Source organism: Thermobia domestica, chromosome 12, assembly GCF_964235325.1.
Source record: "Thermobia domestica chromosome 12, izTheDome1.hap1.1, whole genome shotgun sequence".
NCBI classification, from domain to species: domain Eukaryota; kingdom Metazoa; phylum Arthropoda; class Insecta; order Zygentoma; family Lepismatidae; genus Thermobia; species Thermobia domestica.
Genome location: NC_137465.1, coordinates 117,117,881 through 117,133,802, shown reverse-complemented (window position 1 = coordinate 117,133,802; position 15,922 = coordinate 117,117,881). Strand labels below are relative to the sequence as shown.

At 37.1% G+C, this 15,922-nt stretch overlaps 1 protein-coding gene and 1 long non-coding RNA gene across 3 annotated transcripts in view; one reads left to right on the top strand and one right to left on the bottom strand.

Moving 5' to 3' along the window:
- Positions 1–15,922, bottom strand: part of LOC145666602 (A disintegrin and metalloproteinase with thrombospondin motifs 7-like) — a 347,276-nt gene that overhangs the window by 226,015 nt on the left and 105,339 nt on the right. The gene's annotated exons all lie outside the window — the stretch shown is intronic.
- LOC145666603 (uncharacterized) lies at positions 795–14,328 on the top strand. Its single transcript, XR_014127791.1, has 3 exons — positions 795–1,001; positions 9,213–9,351; positions 14,068–14,328. It is a non-coding gene; the product is annotated as an uncharacterized LOC145666603 (long non-coding RNA).

Here is a 15,922-nt window from a genome sequence, read left to right as displayed (position 1 = left end):
ACATTTCAAGGTACGCAAAATGAATGTTATGTGTTTATTCTTTCCTTTTTATATGTGACGGTTTATTACTTGATGGAGATTTACTACAGGACTGCTTAACATAATTGCTAAGAAACCGTTTTCAGCGCGAACATTTTCTTGTGTAGTGAAGATTTAGGATTTAGATTTCTGGGCTTTCGGCATCAATGACCTTGTTAGCCCGTCACATGTGAGTTATGACGTCCCTCGGTGAGCACACTATCCGGGGAAAGGGAAGGAAGCAAACGGCCTGGGACCTATATGTTGGGTACTACCCGGCATTTGCCTGGTATGAAATGAGGAAAACCCAAGAAAGCCTCATTCAGGATGTCTGGACTTAAAAGCTTTTGATACTTTTTCGACCGAGTGCCCCTACCGGAATCGAACCTGGGTCCGCTCGTACCGAAGGCGAGAGCGTTAGCAACTACGCTACGCGGAGCCACTTGTGTCTAGGAAACCTATTTTTACTAGGATATTTGCAACAAAATTTATTTCCTTTCTTTCTTTATTTTTCTTTTTCTTTTTGTTTTTTAACAATAAAACAAAACATATTTTACAGCCTCACTGAAATTTAAAAACAGCAGTCAGGGAGAGCTCACGTTTAAGATTCTTTTTGTTTTGTTTTGTTTTGTTTTGTTTTGCTTGTTATGTTCTCTAGTTAACTAATGTTTGAGTTCCTGAGAATTACATTATTATTATTATTATTGTTTCATAATTTTCGAACCAAAAATTAGATGTTTTTCTTTTTTTCCTTGTGTTGACGTCATTGTGGCAAGTTGGGGTGTTTGTATCGTACCTTGGCATTAATTTGGTTACTAGCACATAGTTTCAAGGTCATAAGTTGTAGGCCGCTTGAAACAGCTATTACACAGTTGAGTGTCAGGCGTTTGACTTGCAACTTTCGTTACAGCGTCTAAATTGCAGTATTGGATTGCGTCCAGCTTCTATGGCTGGTAAAAAAGTTATATCGCTTTCGTAATATGGTAAGAAATACAATGTAACAGTTAGGTATAGTATATATGACTAGTTTAATTAGTCGGAAATTACTCTGTTTCCTTGTCTTATTCTTTCGATTATGTTTAAGTACTGTGTCTTCATAGTATTGTTTCACTATTTCTAGAAGGAATTAAGTATTAACGAAGTAAAGAATAAGCAGAAGCCCACTTTGACGTTTACTATTTCTCATACTTCATTGAGAATGTTTTGATCCCCAATTGCGCAAACTTCTAATATGTATGTGTGTTTCTTTTTGTTGTTGTTGTTGTTGTTGTTGTTCTAGTATGTATGTGTGTTTCTTTTTGTTGTTGTTGTTGTTGCTTACACTGCTATAGATATGAGCTCCTTCATGGCTAAGCGGTTAGCGTACGCGCCTTTGGTGTGGGAAACCCGCGTTCGATTCCCGGCGGGAGTGGTTCGGAGTCCATGTTAATCAGTAAGTCCACGTCTCATACAGCCTCGTTGCAGAAAAGGATATTAAAATCAACTCAGCACTGCTTTACAGATGGAGTTGTTTGATTCAGGGTTCGAATGAAGCTTTTTACGGGAAGCAGGCACGTAGCCAAGGGGTGGGTCCAGACCCCCCCCCCTTCGGATCCAGAAATGAAAAATATTAAGGAAAGATGAAACAGAAAGAAACAGATGAATCAGCCTCAAAAATATAAAGCTACAATAAGCGTTTTGGTTACTCTTTCTTACGAGGAGCTTTGTGTGGAGGAAACGGGAGGGGGGGGGGCGGATCAAGTTGAAATTGGATATTATTATAACGGAACATTCTGAATTCCATCTAGCTCCATGTTAACCGTATGCAGCGGCGCAAATCTGTCTTCAACATTGGGAGGGACGGGTAAGACAGTTCTCATAATTTTTTTAAGGATGTTCAAATTATGAAGTTGAAAAACAATGCTGCGGAGGATCAGGGGAGCAGAGTTGTCTTCAAAATTGTGAGGTGGGCAGATTTAAGGCTTATTCTGGGGTGGGGACATCAATTTCATCTTACTTTCCTTTGTGGCAATCGGACACAAATCATCACATTTCTCTCCAAAAAACGCATTTCAAATCGGATTATTGAGGGGAAAGTCCCCCCCCAGTTCTAAGATTGGAGGGGACATGTCCTCATCCCCCCGGGACTTGCGCCAGTAACCCTATGGACTACAAATGACGATCGATAAACCGGTTCTTTCAGATAGCCTGTCAGAACTTAAGCAATGCCCAGAATTACCAATAAGATGAACCATTTTGAATTTCGCGGCAACACTAATCCATTTTATAGGATGTCTTTACTCCAGAAAGAGATCTCGTTGCTATCCTTGACGGCATTGAACTAAGATAAGAGAAATAGAAAGAAGACGAGAAGAACCGAGTTCGAATGACCTTGGAAGACTATGTCTTTGTCAATACTTTTTTCTATTCTTTTACGCAAGATTTCTTCATAATTCTTTAATTAAAATACTTACTAACATATCCTCATTTTATTGTCCTAACAAATCAATATGGATATGTTGTCAGTAAAATAGTTTAGATTGATCGAACCCCTGGTGTGATAACCACAGTATTTCGTCACAGACCTCCCGTATTGCGAAATCGTGGCTACGTGCCTGCGGGGAGGGGGCGACTTTTCAGATATACAATCCAAGCCTTTTATTTCTCAGTGATGCAAGATATAATATATAGTATATAATATGTAAAATATGAAATGAGGGAACATATTTTCCCGGCAAGGGAGAAATTCTTTGGCGAGTTGGGGAAATTACTTGACGAGAGGGAAAATCTTCATCCTCCCGTTGATTCAAATCTTGATCGAAGATCATGCGAGTAGGATTCCATATTATGCTGTAGGTGTAGGTAGTACACAGTCTTGGCGCTGAATAGGACGCTAAGCTTCAAGCCAACCACATGTCTGTAATAACCTATTGCGATTGAATGGTAATGTAACGTAATGTACGATATGTGCATTTTCTAGATGCCATAAAATTATAGTTTTAATTGAACATTCCACGATTATATACTTCAGGTTAAAGGAGTTTGATGATTAATTGAAGTGAATAATCGAGGCAGTGATTCTCAATCTTCTTGACTTACGACACACTTTAGTAAACCCCAATGACATCGATATATTTGTTTAGATTTTGGATTGCTTTCCAACAAGTCGAGCCGCGCCAAAGTTGTAGGCTTACTAAGTTAAGTGAACTGATCCTAATCTAAATCCATTGTTTTCGGGGGCGCAGAAATGGACAGTGACACTTCCGATACTATTTAAATCAAAATTCAGCCAAGCAACTTGGGGAGGGAAAGAGGGGAGACGGATCTTACAAATGATCGAAAATAACCGATATGAGAGAGCGTTTCGTAATAGTAAAAAAAGTGACTGACTAACGTAACATACATGTATTACTGGTTTTCTTATTTTCACCCAACGAAGCAGGTAATTAACGCTAGTACTAGGTATGTGTAGACTAAATGAGGTGATTTGCTTCGTGACCCTTCGAACAATGTACGAAGCGGATGCAAGCAGTTAGTACATGGAGTTAGCTTACCTAAATTTAGATTTCGCTTTCCGAAATCTTAATGGATGTATTAAGTGATTTCGTTACTTACACTCTTAATCTCTAAATACAAGGATTCAAAACACATTTTCGATTCCAAACTATGACTCTGCTAGACAAAGAAAGCATAGTCCAGTGTATGTTTTACTTCATTTTCATATACGTGCTCGTAGGTTTTGTCGGGGACTTGTTTCCTCCCACTTTCTCATTTCACCAAATATTCCATAATCATTAACTTGCTTTAATCACCGACTCCCTTAGCCTAACAGCATAATAGTGGGACATTAAACTCAAAGACTTTATTTTTATTTTCAAGTAATTACTTTTCTCTCCCTTATTTATTTTTAATTTAATTTCTCTTTCAATTTCCCTCTTTTAGGAACATCAACATAATTTACAATTCTTTCTCATTATAATAACACTATTAAAAGTCCCATATGCAGCTCACCACGTTGGAACCCAGCGGAAACAGATGAACAACGAATATTGTCGAAAATATGCATTGCTTACAGCGGCGTAGCGAGCATTACAAGATTGGGAGGGGGATGAAACTTGAAATTGCCAAGTCTTGATTTTTATCTTAAAAAAATGTCAAGTCTTGATAAAAAAAAAAAAATGCCAAGTGTTTCGAAAATCTTACAAACCCTATGAAAAACTATTACAGCAACCTTATTTTCATATTCGTTCCATTCCATGCCCCCCGTCTGAGACACGAATAAGATCAGCCCTTGTTCCGCTCTCGAGTCCAATTTAACATCTAACCTCAGGATCATTATCATCACCCACGAAGCACAACTGTTAATTTGATAACTCATGGCTATGTTAGGTAACCTCCGCCAGCTAATCTTCACGAGAACCTTTAAAGTTACAATCAGTTGTAGAAATGCATTTAAAAACGTAGAATAAGGTAGGTTATATTTACTGTTTGTGATGTAGAAGTGCCTAATTTACATATTAAACATTCAATTGAGGGGTTCAGTGAGAGACCAGGCTAACTTACATCCAGGTCAAGATTGAGATTTTGACGGAACAGCATACTAATGTCATTAATTGACCTTTGCCTCAACCACTTGTCTGTGTGGCTTGTCCTTAGACAGGGTTCGGATCCAGGGAGGGTCTATCTCCCCCAAGAAGAGGAAACTTTGTGTATTTTAATATAAAATAAAACCCACCCAGAGTTGAATCTCTTAAAAGTAGCTCTATCTTGTAAGTAGTGGCATTACAACCCACCGCCCCCCAGTAGTCCATCCTGGATCCACCCCTGTTGTATACTAAACCAAACTATGAATATCAGTCGTATCCTTTGAAACGTGCTGTTTTCATTTGTTTCCTTTTCTTTCAGAAAGTTAAAATTGTCAGTTAGCCTAGTCTCTCGCTAAACTGTCAATTGTGACAAAACACACCAATAATTGTTGATGCCAACTAAAACATACATATCCAAAGCCTACAAAATATATCACATTATTTAAGTTTTTTTCTTTCTTTTTTTTTTTTCAAAATTGCTTGCAATGTTTTTCTTCGTGCCAAGCATCCGAATGTCATCTTGAATTCTGACCTCATTTCACTACAATTCTTTGAAGTGTAAGACTGCGCAGCTTTTTTTTCCCCTCTCTCTCGCTCTCTTCAGTCCTTCAGTCTCCCCGACTTTGATTTCATGATTTCGCACTCTGAAAAGTATTAAACACCAAAATGGAAAAGTACTAATATATAACCTCTCTTTTAGTAGCCCCTCCAACCACACGCCCGGGGCACGTGCCTTGCTTGCTCGCCCATAGCTCTGTGAGCTATATAAGTAAAATACAATGCGCGCGCATATGTAAACTTGGTGCCAGCTTTGATTCTCGCTGAGAGAGTATACATATAATGTTGGTTCGAATTCCATCAAAACCATAGGCTCATTTTTGTGTAACCTTGGTACTGAAGAAGACAGTAGACTTCAACAAATATTCCTGTCGGGCCTCGATGGCTCAGTGGTAGAGCGTTCACCTCTGGTGTTTGGGGTCTTTGGTTTGATCCCAGCTCGCGCCAAGTAAACTTTGTGGTGGACAAACACCGTGTGAGTGGGTTTTCTCGGGGTTCTCCCGTTTCCTCCCACTTTCTTCATTCCACCATTTCATTCTTTATATCATCATCAGCGTCTCCTTTAGCCTAGCCGGTATACCCGTCATTATTGATACAACTATTATATACAGGATGCATCAGAAGTCCCTTGTCATCCTTTCTGAAAATTACAGGGATGTAGTTACATTGATTGCGAGATAAGAGATACACATTAGGCCCAGAGGGATACTTTCGGATTACATCACGCGGACGGTCGCCATCTTAGATTCGAAATTGTAATACGGACGATAAGTGGGTAGTGTGATACATGGCCATGCACTAAAATGTTCTGAGGATGTCAAATATGCAATCAGATATCATGTAACTTATTCTGGTGAAATGTTATTGGCAGTGAACCAAGTGAGACTATATGTAGTGGTATGTCATACCCTTCTTCTTTTTTTTTTTTCCAGTGATAGAGACATACCGTTTCTGGTTTTTTTAGTGATCAAGATAAACCTTCACGGAAGAATAAATGCTAAATACCATTAATAAATCCCTTTTTTATACGTATTGACGAATAGCTTTGCACATAAAAAGATTTTATTTCTTATGTAGATTCTAAGTTGACAATACTGACATTTTTACCTTTTTCTACCTTTTGTTTGTAAAATGAGGTGTTTTCAAAGAAGTTCATCTAGTTTATATTTTGATGTGCCGTATTGAATTGTTTCTTTCGTATGTATGTATGTGTCGTCTTGTCTGAATTCTTATAAGCGTCGTATTTTGAGCATGGGCGGATTTAGGGGATTGCTGTGGGGGCAGATCTTACGGGAGTTTGAAATACCCCTCATTCGAGTGTGTGGTCCAGGAGTTTTCCCGCTGGAAATTGTTAATATTGAAAGTCGGTTTTTGAGCACTTTCGTGTATAATTCTCTGATACAAGGTAAGGGCTATTTTTATTTATTTTTTTCCAGAAAGTTGTTCACGATGGATGGATCAGTCTCTCCGTTTTTTCTCCGTAACTAAAAGAAGCTTTCCAGTGGTTTTCAGACATTATGTAAATAGAAATGCAATCTTGTAGGCTTCACACCTCACTGCATTTGAACATTTAGATAGCCGATATGTCGAGTCAAAATCGTAATAAAACACACCGCCTCTGATTTTTCCCACTTCGAACACATTTCCCTGTTATAGTCAGGGGTAAAAGCGAGGGGGAACGCGGGGGACGCAGTTCCCCACCTCGAAAAATATGTAGGACGTCCCCCAGATCCTAAAATGGTACAATGGGCAGAGATAGGCAGGAGGAACGGCGTGGAGTGATGCCGCTACCTACCGTCCCCCCACCTTTTCAGGTCCACTTTTACCCCTGGTTATAGTATATGTTCTACATGTTCCTACTGAGCAATAAACATTTGCAGAAGCTTCTTCCAATTGCTGTGGACACAAAGTAGGATATAGGGTCAAATTTGTGTACAGACGATGGCGATACTTTGTTCTAGATGATAAAAATTATGAATATTTACTGCACAAACCATAGCCTTAACTTTTCCACTTAGCTAGAAATTGAACAGCGTTAGGTCCGGTGATCGAGCAGCCATTCAACTGCCTCTCGTCGATCAACCCATGTTCTAGAAAATTGTTCAAGTAGTGACGCAATACGAATCCATAATGAAGAAAGCGCCATGGTGTTGAAAAAACTGCGAGAATGTACCATCCTCGGGCATCGCAGCTCGCAATATCTATCCCTGTATGAGCGTGAGGTATTATTCCGCAGTTAATTTTATGGAATGAAAAAGTGACTGATTAGACGTATTCCTCATTTGTCTGCCAACAACATAATTAATTTTCTTTGCGCTGGTCATGTTGGAGGGGTCTTGCACGCGGGGTTGTCAGGTGACCAATTGTGCATGTTCTGCCTATTAACCTTCCCATTTACGTAGAGGTCAGCTTCATCTGAAAAGAGTATTTGCATAAAAATGTTAACCATAATTACTCACTACACTTGGCGATCAACATCGTTCTCGTGGAGATGTTGCTTCATTTGCACCTTGTACGGATGCACTTATACACGCGCAGACCCTATGACTCAACCCACATTGCATTAATAAATGACGTGTGCTCCTCTGGGGCCACATCCAGAAAGAAGTCAGCACTGCCGTAGGCGTTGCTTCATCTGTAGCTCTCTACGATCGTCCGCTACGACGTATGTTCACGAATGTGCCCGTCTCCTCAAATTTAGTTAATTACTGTGACACTGCAACATGTAACACAGTCACATTGTGGATGATTCTGTTTGCAATCGGTAACCACTGTACAGGCACTCCTCCCGCTCCACAGTTTGAATATTTCGATGCATTCCTCACGTGCTAACGGTATGGTTCTACATCTAGAAGAAAGAGGTAAATACAACGTTCAATTGGCAATAACTTTTCACCAAATTAAGCTCCATGGAATCTGATTGCATATTTGACATACTGAGAAAATTCTAGCCTGTGGCCATATATATATCACATTACCCACCAGTTTATAACAAACAAATTTAATCCAAAATGGCGGCCGTCTGTGAGAGTATTTCCAAACGGCCTAATGTGTATCACCCATCTCACATTCAATTAAACTACACCCGTGTAGAATTTAGAAAGGAACTTCGTATGATGTATACAGGGTGTTTCGAAAGTCCTCTGACGTTACAACAAAACGTAAGAGGAAAAACCATTTCTAAATATGTTGTTTTCATTCTAAAGTGAACACTTTTTAAATCGGAGGAGCCGTTTGGGCTGTACTCTTTATGCGCCCAATGTGGAATGAAAATGCAATGTTACCGTTTACCTGGACCCACAACATATGTGAATGAAGTTACTGTTTGAAATGGGGGCTAGCCATCGACATGTTAGCGTAAAAATCAGTAACTTCATTCACTTATGTTGTGGGTCCAGGTAAATGGCAACGTTGCATTTTCATTTAACATTGGACGCATAAAGAGTGTACAGCCAAACGGCTCATCCGATTTTGAAAATTCCTTCAACTTACATTGGAAACATCATATTTGGAGACGGTTTCCCAATTACATTTTGTTGTAACTCTGATAATAATCGAGTTACTTAATGTCAGGGGACTTTTGAGACACCCTATATATCTTATGGAATATATCGTCGGCGGCAATTCAAAACCTGCTATGTGCATTTTGCAGGAGAAGCGAAAAACAGTATCCTGGTTAGATTTTTCGCTTTATAAAAGTGATGTTATAAGTAATATTTGATGCTGCACGTAACTTGATACCTTCTCAAGTAACTTGAGAAGATATTAAGTTACGTGCAGCATCAAATATTACTTATAACATCACTTTTATAAAGGGAAAAATCTAACCAGGATACTGTTTTTCGCTTCTCCTGCAAAATGCACATAGCAGGTTTTGAATTGCCGCCGACGATATGTTTGATGTCCCTATGACTGTAGTATAATTTAGTTTGTTTAAATTTACAAGTTATTACAAGTAGATTCTGACTTACATGCGTAAGAGTTTGTATGTAACTAACTAATGAATTCTATTTCATGAAATTTACATTGAAATATTTAACACAAAATCTTTTATATTCATGCTTAACTTAGTGACTTGGCTTTGGACTGCAACTGATTATTGTACCCCATTATTGCTTGAGAAGAAAACCGATGTCCGAATCTTCATTTGGAGAAACCAAAGAACTATTGGAATGCTGAGGATTGCAATCATTAATTTCTACACTTCAAGGTGCGTAAATTATATCTAGGTATATTCTGTGTTTATTGTTATAATTACTATTACTATTATTGGGTTTAGAATCAATCAAGTACTTCATGATATTTTAGAGGGATCAAGATGGCTGCCAGATAGATAAATATTTGAGCGTCAGGCCCTTATTTCTTTTCAATTTTATATTTAATCAATGTCTATTTTCCCCCCCCCCTCATTATTCCACCAAATCGTATTCCAAGATCATCAATTTTCAATACTCATTTGTGACTGTCAGCATACATAGCATAACCGTAGGAAGTAAAACAAAGATTTATTTTTATTTTTCGTTTTCATGTCTTTTCTCCATAGCTGTGAAAAATAACGACTTCAACATCATAAATTTGTATGCTACTTGCCTGCTTTCGAGCACAGTAATCAACTATTTGGACATTACGAAGCAAAGCAGGTCTACGTTGCAGTTAGCATACTTTTGAAAGGATGTGACATAATGATATTGGTGTTGCGATGTTCAGCCTAAACAGTGCAAGTAAATAAATCTGTAACAATTGTATTGGTGTTTAGCTTACATGTCCTCCAGACGGGCCAATTTTTTTTTTTTTTTTTTTTTTTTTTTACATCTTGTTACTTCTACTCTATATGAGGGGTCGCGGTAGCTCAGTGGTGGAGCGTTCACCTCTGGTGCTTGGGGTCCTGGGTTCGATCCCAATCCCCGCCAAGTGAACTTTGTGGTGGACAAACACCGTGTGCGTGGGTTTTCTCGGGGTTGTCCCGTTTCCTCCCACTTTCTTCATTCCACCATTTCATTCATTACTCATCATCACCGTCTCCTTTAGCCTAACCGGCATAATCGTGGGACGTAAAACTCAAAGATTTCATTTCATTTCTACTCTATATGAAGTATATTCTGAGGTTGTGTTTTTGGGGACGTGGTAGCTCAGTGATGGAGCGTTCACCTCTCCTGCGTGGAGTTCCTGGATCGATCCCAGCACGTGCCAAATGGGCTTTGTGTTGGACAAACACTGTGTGTGGTTTTCTCGGGGTTTTCCCGTTTTCTCTCACAGTTTTCCTTCTACTATTTCATTCATTCTCATGATTATAGTCTCCTTTAGCATACCCGGCAAAATCGTGGAACGTAAAACTCAAAGATTCCATTTCATATAAACTTTGGTGCAAAGTAACCCCATAGATGAAGATATTTTGCACCACATACAAAAAAGTATGTTCAATATACTAACATAATGTTTGTCTGCAATGTTTTCTCTCCTGTATTTATACATTTCACTTTTTACACAAAACTGCATGTGTAACGAATTTTTGTTACGAAATTCGAGACGAGACATAGCTCTTCCAATAGAAACAGATACAGTTTTCGAGACGAGACAACTTTCGCGACACCTTTGCGAGAGGTGACAGTCTCAAATCATTTCTCGTGCGTACCCCTAGCCCATATCGTGCGTTATCAAAAAGCATGTTAATGAGAAATAACAACATGTAAATACAATATAGGTAGTTAAAAACATTTTTGTTTTCATTCTTCACTAATGCATTATTATTAACCTCAGTATTTTATTGTCCATTCTTAATCTTAAGGTGATATATAATTAAGTTTTGAATTCGGTTAACTTATTTTGTTTCTCAAATTGTATTAAAAATGTATGTACAAACATGTTTATTTTCATTCTTGAGTGCTTAAAGTCACTATAGTTATTAAACATAGTAATTAATATTGTACTCTTAACGTTAAAATAATATACAGTTAACTTTTGAATTCAGTTAACATTTTTCTTACTGAAATTGCTTTAAAAAGTATGTAAAAACTTTTTTATTTTCTTTCTTGAGTGCCAAAAGTGATGCACAGTTATTAAGATTAGTACGTTATACTCTATTCTTAATTTTAAACTGATAAACAGTGCGTTTCTGAATAAATTATGTCAAGTTATTTGAGTGACGAACACTGGTACAAAACCCTAACTACCACTGGAACATTTCGATTTTGAGATGACTACTACCGGTGCAATACAAGGGATTTTAAAATATTGTTTTTCCTTCAACGGCTATTCGATTTTGAATTCTGACTACATGGTCATATATAGGAAGGATCAGTGTCTCTTTCCAACTATGGTACAGCTCCGACCGATTAACGGTGCTCACAGAAGAGACAAAAGAGTATGTTTTCAACCTTAAAGTAACGACCACTGGTGTTTTTACCCTGGTATGCAAAAGTAAGTGGGTACCCCAATGGGGTAGAGGGGTACTATGCGGTACCTAATTTCTGCATTTTAGATATATGGAAATACATGTGTCTAAAATGTAAAGAACTGATATTTGTTTACCGAAAACTGCAACTCGGTAAGCCTTACGGATACCGAGACATGGGAAAATAAAGAGCGACACGATATGTATGTGGGGCTTGCATACTTGAAGGTACAATTTGGAAAATGAATTCAAATATGACTAACGGCTATCAAGATATTGTCAAATAAAGAGAGGACCAATACAGGTATGGGATTTTCGTATTAGATGATAAAATTTCCGAAACCGGTCATGGAAAGTTAATAAACACCAGTAGCAATTCCATCTTCAAGTAATTAGATATTTCCATGGGGTGTTAGAACATCTTACAGTCTACCAAGATTAAATTTTAAAAGCTTTTGAAAATATAACTTGACATTTGTAAAGAGTATTAGAAATATGTATTTACCTAAAACTTGCAGCTAGTACATCTAACATATAGAGAAACACCGTGAAATAAAAGAGTATGAGATGTTGAAACTTCGGAAAAATTATTGGTCCCAACAAAATTAAAATAAGATGGTATTTCTATGGGTTAAGTAAGTACCTCAGTACAATTTCGATGGAAAGATTAGTTCTAGGTTTTCTTCAGGCAGTTCCAAAGGTTCATCGAGCTGTGTAAAAGAGTGAAAATTCCCTGTGAATATCTAATATAGTAACCAAAATATAACGAGTCATTTATTTTATGACGTAAAAATAGAGATCTTTAAGGATTTGTACTTCTGGGTCTTTGCTATAAGAAAGAAATTCAAAAACCTACTGTATATACCTTAATATGCAATTAAATCAGTGAGGACACAGTAACTTAGTGGTGGGGTGTGTACCTAGTATGTTTTGCAGAAACTACACTGGAGTATTCTCTTAATCCACAGAGATACGATCACACTTAACTGCCCATTTAATTTTAAAATGAAATTAAGGCAAGTGAATGTTGATGATAGAATTGATGGAGTGTAAAGGTGGGAGGAAAGGAGTACACCGAGAATACCCACGAATACAATGTCGACTACAAACTGACTTGGACACGGATCAAACCAGGGACCCAATACACCAAAGGTACGCACTCTACCACTAAGCCACCGTGCCTCCACCCATTTAATTGTCTATTAAGGTGTATACGGTAGTTTTCTGAAATTTCTTCTTCTTACAGCAAAGACTCAACAGTACAAATCCATGTGGGTCTCCATTTTTACGACCTCGTAAAATACATAATTACTTATATCTCGGTTGCTATATTAGATATTGACAAAGAATTTTCATTCTTTTTGTACGCTAGGAATTATCACGCTTGGATTTACCCGAAGAAAACTTCGAGCTGAATTAATCTTTCGATCGGAATTGCCCTGACGAGTGTGAGGTACTCACTTAACCCATATAAGTACCATCTTATTTAACTTTTATTAAGATCAAAAGTTGTTTTATGAAATTTCAAGATCTAATACTCTTTTATTTCACGGTGTCTCTCTAGTTGTAAGATGTACTGGCTGGAAGTTTTGGGTAACTCTATTCTCTTTTCTAATACTCTTTACAAATGTCAAATTATATTTTCCAAAGCTTTTAAAACTTAATCTTTTTAGACCCATGATGTTCTAAAACCCCATGGAAATACCCAGTTACTTTAGGATGAAATTGCTACTGGTGCTTATTCAGATTTCATGATCGATTTCGGAAATTTCACCACCTAACACGAAAACCCCATAACTGTGTGGGTCCTCCCTTTATTTGACAATATCTTGATAGCCATTAGTCATATTTTCATTAATTTTCTAAACTACTGTCAAGTATGGAAGCCCCACATACCTATGGTGTTCCTATTTATTTCACCATATTTCGGTAACTGTTAAACATACCGACTTGCGGTTTCGGTAAACACACACCTGTAACGTTCTTTATAAGTTTATTAAGATATATTTTAGAATCTTTAGAAATGGGAGGTCTGCGAATGCCATAGTACCCGAAAACCCCCATAAGGACGTGTGTGTAGTGTATTAAATTGAAACTACTTTTGAGGTTGTTGATAGCCCTCAGTAATTACGTTTTCGAAACTGCACAATCTAGTACGCAAAACTCACACTTCTATGGTGTTGTCCTTTATTTTCCCATACCTCGGTATCCATAAGGCTTACCGAGTTGCGGTTTTCTGTACTAAACAGATATCAGTTCTTTACATTTTAGAGACATATATTTCCACATATCTAAAAATGCAGACATATTAGGTACCCCATGGTACCTCGAACGCCAGTGGGTACCCACTTACTTTTGCATAGTAATACATTTCGAGTTGTTCAGCATCAACAAACACTTTTTTTTTAATTCATCATTTTTCTACCAGAAACCCAAAAGTCCATACCTGACCGAACAGATTTTGTCCATTTAATCTAAAAAATGTTAAATATTTTAAAATGTAACATTTTAAATATTTTTGGATTTTTGTTTCAGGTATTTCATGTATCAAAACAAAACCAGGATTCTGCATGAAAGACAGCGAAAAGAAGCAGTGTAATTTGTGGCTAAAAGCACGTCCTTTCTGAAGACAGACCCGATTGTATTTACATTCTTTTGTACAAATATGTAACCTTAATAAATATACTGCTCCGCAAATTATTTCTTTCTTCCATAAATTAGAATAAATGTATGTCTGTTTAAAGAAAATGTTTGTTAGTTAAAGGTCTTTTCAACTCTTTTTCTCTGTAAATAAGAACATTATACCTTGCAACATTTTTTTTATCATTGTGCAATTCCGATTGGATAAAGTAAATCTGCACGAAGCACTATTATTTCAGTCATACATTAATAACTAATGTATTGTTCTGTGAATAAGGCAATGGTATAGTGAATATGTTTTAACATAAAATCTGTAACTCAGCTTTTCAGTAGTCAACTTTATTGAGAATCCGAAGAAAGAAAGAAAAAATGTTGGACTTAACGAATTTCAAAATTATTTTTGTTCGAATTCTGGACTAATCCAAATTATCCAGAGAAATCATTTATGTTGCTCTCTACAGATGTATCCTTTCTCCAAATCGTATGAAAAGGAGACTTCATACATCGCTATATTTTGTATGTACTATGTTTCGTATTTATTTAATCACTTTGTACCTTTCTCTAGTGTTGACAAGGCCGCAAGTGTCAATCGAATAATTTAGTGTTTCACTCATGTAACCTTGTGACTAACGTACATCCTGTCGGTATATATATGTTACTGGGTTCGGTTAGCGACAAACAATTTTTAGTGTTAAACAAATACAAAAATCTACACGCAATGAGATACGATGATCTCTGCCTCATAGACAATACCAAGCAACTAACGGTACTGAGTGTGGTTGAGTTTACTAGTGGTATTATCTGGCTAAAATCAATGTTCCGAGAGCTATACTTCTTTTTGTGCTCTGAATGCAAACTTTGATATAACCGTTTTAAATTATTGTACATCTATCTATCTATATAGCTATATCTATATCTATCTATCTATCTATCTATCTATCTATCTATCTATCTATATATATATATATATATATATATATATATATATATAATTGTAAACTAGAAACTTCCGAGTAATTCTGAGAATCATCGCTCTTTCTTTAAATAATGTATGAGACTATTACACTGCTCGTTACTTAAAATGTTGAACTAAGAAGGATACATCCAGGAAAGTCCAAATTTGCAGAATGTGTAGAGCAGGGAAGGATAAATATGTTTGGTCGATGGCTGCACAGCTTCTCATACCTGTGAACTCCGCCAGCTACAGTTGATGAGCTGTGGCATTGGATCGTAAGACGCATGGCTTACCATACCAGAAGAGAACATCCTCTCGATGTCTCGCTGTGTTACAGTCGTTCTGGTTGTCAATGTTGGGTCAGTTCTGCTCTGCTATCACCACGTTGTCACACAGCGAATACAGCGGTAAGTTTAACCCTTAACGTAGCAAGCCTAAGTCGTCAAAGTTGTTTACCAAGCTGGAGTCTTCTGGGGACTCCAAGTATTATTTTAATTTCTCAACATAGTATTGCAGAGGGTTACTCCAACTATTATTTTTTGGATGTCTAGAAGCATACTTAAGTTAAATGAACATTGTTGACGTCAAATATTATGTATATTTGAACACTATTCAGTTCTTCATACAATTTCATACTTGTGTGTTCGTAAATCTGAAACACAGGTTTAACAATGAAGTTTTTACATTTTGAAGTGTGTTTTTATTTTTTGTATTTTTTAAAGAAACGCATCGTTGATCTAATCATGTAATTGATATCTCAAAGGGTTGCAGGATACATATAAAAATCGAGAATAA